Source organism: Bison bison, unplaced genomic scaffold, assembly GCF_000754665.1.
Source record: "Bison bison bison isolate TAMUID 2011002044 unplaced genomic scaffold, Bison_UMD1.0 scf7180017864260, whole genome shotgun sequence".
Lineage (NCBI taxonomy): Eukaryota > Metazoa > Chordata > Mammalia > Artiodactyla > Bovidae > Bison > Bison bison.
The window spans coordinates 10,602,484-10,609,453 of NW_011494832.1; the positions used below are offsets into that span (position 1 = coordinate 10,602,484).

Below are 6,970 nucleotides of genomic sequence, written 5' to 3' on the forward strand. Positions count from 1 at the left end.
CGGTTGAAACCTGGCTTGGAGAATTTTGAGCATTACTTTGCTAGCATGTGACATGAGTGCAATTGTGCGGTAGTTTGAGCATTCTTTGGCATTGCCTTTTTTTGTGATTGGAATGAAAATTCATTATTAGATAATCACTCATTATCAGAGAAATGCAAATCAAAACCACTATGAGGTACCATCTCACGCCAGTCAGAATGGCTGCCATTAAAAAGTCTACAAACAATAAATGCTGGAGAGGGTGTGGAGAAAAGGGAACCCTCTTACACTGTTGGTGGGAATGCAAACTAGTACAGCCCCTATGGAGAACAGTGTGGAGATTCCTTAAAAAACTGGAAATAGAACTGCCTTATGACCCAGCAATCCTATTCCTGGGCATACACACTGAGGAAACCAGAATTGAAAGAGACACATGTACCCCAGTGTTCATTGCAGCACTGTTTACAATAGTCAGGACATGGAAGCAACCTAGATGTCCACCGGCAGACAAATGAATAAGAAACTTATGGTACATATACACAGTGGAATATTACTCAGTTATAAAAAAGAACGCATTTGAGTCAGTTCTAATGAGGTGGATTAAACTAGAGCCTATTATACAGAGTGAAGTAAGTCAGAAAGAAAAACAGCAATACTCATGGCTGATTCATGTCAATGTATGGCAAAAACCACCACAATATTGTAAAGTAATTAGCCTCTAACTAAACAAATAAATTAATTAAAACCAAACAAACAAAAAAGAAAAACGTGAATACAGTATATCAACGCATATATATAGAATTTAGAAAGATAGTAACGATGACCCTATATGCAAGACAGCAAAAGAGACACAGATGTAAAGAACAGACTTTTGGCCTTTGTGGGAAAAGGTGAGGGTGGGATGATTAGAGAATAGCACTGAAACATGTATATTACCATATGTGAAATAGATGACCAGTCCAAGTTTGATGCATGGAACTTGTGCACTGAGACAACCCAGAGGGATGGGATGGGGAGGGGAGTGAGAGGGGGGTTCAGGACGGGGAGACACATGTACACCCGTGGCTGAGTCATGTCAATGTATGGCAAAAATCACCACAATATTGTAAAGTAATTAGCCTTTAATTAAAGTAAATAATTTTTTTTTTTAAAGTCACCGAGAATCCATTCTCCTGCTACACGTCCCTCTGTCTATCTTTCTGCATCATGGGTGCAAGGTGGCTGCTCCACCCTCAGGCATCACCTCCACATTTCAGGCAGAAAGGAAGAGAAAAGGACAAAAGGCATGTCACACCTGAATCTACTTTAAAAATTTTTTTCCCTACCATTTAAAAAAAGTCAATCAGAGAAGCAACTAAATTCCTGAAAGCACATTTCTAATGATTTATTAGTCAAGTAGCCATGTGGCTACCCCTAGAAGCAAGGGAGTCTAAGGAAATGTTTTTAAGCATACTGACACCCAGGTAAAATTGAGGCCCCATTGCAGAAGGAGAGGAGGATAATGGAGTTTGAAGTGGCAATCAGCTCTGCCCACCACCACCACCCCCGCCCCGCCCCAGAGTATATCAAGATCCATGGGCAAATGAAGAGATGGAGGAGGCTGCTGAAAAAGGACATTCCGAGTAGGTGAGGAGGAGATCTTTTGAAGTAATTCCCCATTTAAGCTCCAGGCAACTGCATGACTTGTTCTGTGTTGCCGTGGGTGTCATGAGGATGACACGAGAAACTGAGTTGTTTCACTCGCCCCAGGCCTCTCAAAGTATTAGTAGAAAAGCAAGAACTCATGCCATTTCCCAGCTCCAAGCCTGGGTTCTTTCCACTGCCCTGCACTCACGCAAACCATGTTCCACAGACCCTTAGAGAGACAGGGAGGTGCCTGAAGGGGCTCTGATGAGTATCTAGGCAGGTACACCCTGGGCAGGGCTCCTCTCCTCCGCCCTCCTCACCCAGAGACTCTCCCCTTTCACATTTTTGTTATACAGAAAACTTCTCTCTGAGATTTAATTTGACACACAGGCTAATCTGTCATTTAAAAAATAAAACAGTCTGCTCCGTAACTATTAATATTCTGTACTCTCCTTATTCACTGAGCATTTTGAAAGCTGATTATTTCATACATGCACAAGTTCTCCAAGTTGGAAGGTGTGGCCCGTGCACACGGGGCTCCAGAAACAGCTCACCCCAGTTTGGTGCTAACATCAGCAGGTGTCACTCTCTAAAACAGAATTAAGATGAGGGAGGCTGAGGTCAGACACCCGCGAGGCGATTTGGAAATGAGCTGTGAGCTAGACTGGGATATTCCTTGACCTCCAGTGGAGCACAGCACAGGCGGCACCCCACGTGAGCTCGGCTGCATTTTGCTGAGGGCAGCATCCAACACTGACTCAGTAGAGGAAAGAGGGGAGAGAAGGGGTGAGCGGTGGACAGTGACAACTCACCCATCTCTCTGGCTTTCAGAACAAGCAGGGGCAAAATCTACTGACCTTGGTACAGGAGAGGAGGCTGCAGCCAGCCCACAGGGAGACTTTGGGTACATTTTAAAGACTCCTCCTCAATAGGAAAGGGCCCTTCCTCTGGGCACAGGCAGCTGATAAGCATACACCCATGGCAATGAAGGGCACATTTGGCATAAACCAGAAAAAGGGACCCTTCTGGGCAAGCAGCCCAAGCCCTGTGCCAGGGTGAGAGACCAAGAGAGCAGAGCCCAGGCTGGAATTCAGCCCTCCTCATCACCTTTGTGAGCTCACAGGCTGGGACCCCCAACTCTGTGCACACCTCCAGTTCCCTATTGGGGTGCACATGCCTGCCTTTTGCACGGCAAAGAGTTTTCAGTTTCCAACAACATCCCCCTAGGAAAGGAGAATGGAGGGGCTAACACCTTCCTCTTTTTTGTGACGTGTGGACACAGGTTTGTGCACTCACACGTGCACACTTGTACGCACGTACCCAGCCAGGGACCTGTACGGCAGAGCTTAAGCCGCCGAATGTTTCAAAAGAATAAGTGAAAGTGAACGTCTCTGAGTCGGGTCTGACTCTTTGTGACCCCACGGACTACACAGTCTTTATAACTCTCCAGGCCAGAATACTGGAGTGGGTAGCCTTTCCCTTCTCCAGGGGATCTTCCCAACCCAGAGATAGAACCCAGGTCTCCCGAATTGCAGGCAGATTCTTTACTAGCTGAGCCAAGGGTGCCTAAAAATAGAACAACTGACAAATTTGGGGGAGGGGGTTCTTACTACTCATACTACCTGGAATTATGTGTAATTACATCTTGGAGAAGGCAATGGCACCCCACTCCAGTACTCTTGCCTGGAAAATCCCATGGGCGGAGGAGCCTGGTAGGCTGCAGTCCATGGGGTCACTAAGAGTCGGACACGACTGAGCAACTTCCCTTTCACTTTTCACTTTCATGCATTGGAGAAGGGAATGGCAACCCACTCCAGTGTTCTTGCCTGGAGAATCCCAGGGATGGGGAAGCCTGGTGGGCTGCCGTCTATGGGGTCGCACAGAGTCAGACACGACTGAAGCGACTTAGCAGCAGTAGTAGCACATCTTAGAAACTCAACAAATAATCAGTAAGTACAAAATTAAGGAATCACCATGTGGTGAAGTTCAAGGAAGCTGATGTTACTCATAAGAGTAAAGTAGAAAGTCTAAGGCCAAGGGTCATGGTGAAGAGTCCCATGTCTCTGGAGCTCCTAGCATTCAGAGAGGGGATCCATTCTCCCATTCCTCCTTCTAGAGACCCTAGTTTTATTTTGCTTATTAATATTCCTGTGCTATAAACAAAAAAAAATTTTTTTTATCAACCTGCCATTCAGCAGGAGTGACCGTGTGACAGTTCTGGCTAAGGGAGTGTTAGTCTAAGTCACGAAATGGACCTGCAGAAGAGTTCTTCTGGAGCTGACACTCCAGGCTTTGGTCCTCTTTTGCCCTTTACTCTCCCACTTCTTCCTTCCAGAAACACAAACTCAGGGGGTGACCTGAGTTCCAACAGCCACGCTGAGAGCATTTATTCATTTACTCAACAAACACTCACTGTTTTCCACGCTGGGGATTCAGAATGAAGAAAACTGACATCGGTCTGGACCCCCAGTGAACTTACAGTCTGCTGGGGGAGACAGATTGTAAACAAATAGTCAGGATGTCTAAGTGTCAAAAAGGAAAATAAGTTAAGAAATGTACTAAATATAGGACAGAGTCAGCCTTGTAGATGGTGGCTCAGGAAACTAGAGGAAGCCAAGTCCCTAGTAGGAGACCTGTTCTCCCCTTGACAGTTATTTAAAACTTGTATTATATTTATTTCATTTATTTGGCTGCATCATGTCTCAGTTGCGGGATCTCCGTTGCTTCACGCGGGATCTTTCAGTGAGGTGCACGGACTCTCTAGTTGCGGTGTGGGAGCTTAGTTGCTTCGCAGCATGTGGTATCTTAGTTCTTAGACCTCCAACCCAAATCCCCTGGGTTGCAAGCCAGATTCTTAACCACTGGACCACCAGGGGAATCCCAAGAGTTATTTTAAATGCAGAAAAATAGAACCCTTAATTTGTCATTGTTTTTCAGGTTTCTGCTACTACCCTCCGATTGCCATCCCCCAGCTGATAATAACCCTAAAAGAAGGCTCTTTGGCCTGGCTCAGCGAGTTTCTCAGATTTCACCCATATGAATAGCTTGTTAGCTGATGATACAAATAAATTCTTATGTTTTCTTAAACTGAAATATAATTGATATACAGTGTTGTGCCAGCTAGATTCTTGATAAAGTTACTGCTCTCATTTTCTTTCACACATGAAGCTATTGCAGAAACACAATGGTTTTGAAAACCATTTCTGAAGACCGTTTCTAAAGATTGACAATCAGAACAGTTTCAGTAGTGGTCCTGAAGTTATTCAATGTCATAGCAGTGCATTAAATACTAATCTTCATATGAACAAAAGGTGGGAGGAGAGTGTACAATGGAGAAAGAAAAAGGAAGAGAGGGAGAGAAAGCGAGCAGGAGACCTGAGTCCTTGTTACAGCCAAGGTTGCAAGCTCAGCCTCCTCAGGGTCAAAGCAGGAAATGCAAATGATGACAAAGCATTCCTAGGCTGAGAAAAACAAGGCTCCTGCTGTTTCTTTGTTTTCCCACTCTGGAGTAAACAAGTGGGTAAGGACTGAAATTTTTCTGCTAGAGGGAAAACAGCTGCTCAAGCTAAATGGTAAATGCCAGCTGACATTTTCCCTCGGTGTTAGGGAGGCCAGGGGACACCGGGTAGACTCTGGTGACCCGAAACGGGCAGCTCCATTGTTACCAGCAATGAATGTGGGCCCTTTCATGCCAGATAGCCTGAATTTTTAAAATCCTGAAATCTGGATTTTTATGTGCAATCTCCCACTTTTAAATGCTGGGAATGCGTTCAATATTTTTTGTAAAAACGCTGTTAGCAAATTGCATGTTTCTACAGGCATTCAGGCAGCAGGCCATCAGCTGGCACCCTCGAGCTTGCTGAATGGTTGGGATAAGAAGCTGTTGCAAAGAGAAGTAGGGGAAAAGCAAGGAGCTGTCTGAAAGTAGGTAAGGAAGCGGAGGGATGGAAAAGAAAGACCAAAGATGGTAGAAACAAGGAACATGGATCATCAACAAAAACTGAGTTACTGAATGCTTCACACCTTTCCACCCCCACCCAACCCCGGAAGTCATTTTCTACCCCACCTCCGAGCAGAGCCTGCCCTCCTGGGCGTCTGCACAACCTCTCCAGCTTGAACCACTCTCTGAACAGGTCTTTAGTCTACTCTTTCTTCCTGAAGCCCAAAAGATCATAAATCCCTTGAATTGCTGGAAAAACACTGGGCAGAAATCACAGAGTCCAGGAAAGAAAAACAGACAGCAAAATGAAAACAAATGCAGAGAGCTGAAAAGATGTTTATTTTGATCCATGTCCAGTTTTGGCAAATCTCAAAAAGAATAAAACGTCCAGGAAAGGGCAAGCTGAAGGGTGACTGGGGGAGGGAGCTAATAAGATCAAATTTGAGATTATATATGAAAAAAAAGTCAAGGTTCATTTATCATAGCATACAAAAGGATAAATTCCATATAGAATTTTTTTTTAAGTGAAACCATTTAAGTACAGGGTAGTGGAGGGGGAAATGGGTGAATTTCTCTATTATTTGGGAGTGGAGAATACTTTCATAACTAGGACTAAAAATCCAGCTGCTATTGAGGGAAAAGATTGATAAGTTTGGCTACATAAAAATGTAACAGCAAAAAATTTTACAAGAGAAAACATTATCACAAGCAAAGTAAAATGACAAACATTTCACAGACAAATGGCTAACATCCTTAATATACAAAGAGCTTCCAAAAATGAAGGGAAAAGAACCAACCAGTTGAAGGGGAGAAAAATAGGCCACTCCAAAATGTGCAACTGTGGTATATGGACCATTGACCTGAAGGTGATCAAGACCCAGCAGACTTAGGAAAAGGCTTTTACCTTTCCCTTAACTTCCTAAATAATTTAGGCAGGGGATCTGGCCCAGAGAGAGAGCTAAAACCAGGGATAGTTTTCATGTGAAAGACTTACCTGCTTGGCAGGGCAAACATCTAATCACCAGACATCTACCCTTCTTATCCTCCTGTGAATTGACCATCTACCCTTCAAGCCCCAGGCCCCATCTCATTCCTTAGCTCAGGATGGCATATAAGCCTCAGTCGCGTGACTGCCTTTGTGTTTCTTATTTTTATGGGGCTCTTATATCTTTATGGGGCTGTTTTTCTCTTATTAACCTGTCTATGTCAGGTTAATTATTAGACCAGCTAAAGAACCTAGAAAGGAAATTTTTTTCCACTCCCACAAACTCAACTTAAAAATTGCAAGAGGCATGAACAGTTACAGAAGGAAATATAAAGGACTCCATGGGGTCGCAAAGAGTCGGACACGACTGAGCGACTTCACTCACTCCATATTGTATAAAAAGATGTTCAACCTTGCTTCCAGTAAGAAAAATACAAATC

The 6,970-nt window shown here is 44.1% G+C and overlaps 1 long non-coding RNA gene across 1 annotated transcript in view; it reads right to left on the bottom strand.

The window, feature by feature from the left end:
• Window positions 1-6,693, bottom strand: part of LOC104994522 — a 17,684-nt gene extending 10,991 nt beyond the window's left edge. The window contains exon 1 of the long non-coding RNA XR_825950.1: window positions 6,540-6,693. This is a non-coding gene — a long non-coding RNA (uncharacterized LOC104994522). The remainder of the gene's footprint in view (window positions 1-6,539) is intronic.
• Between the last annotated feature and the right edge of the window lie 277 nt (window positions 6,694-6,970).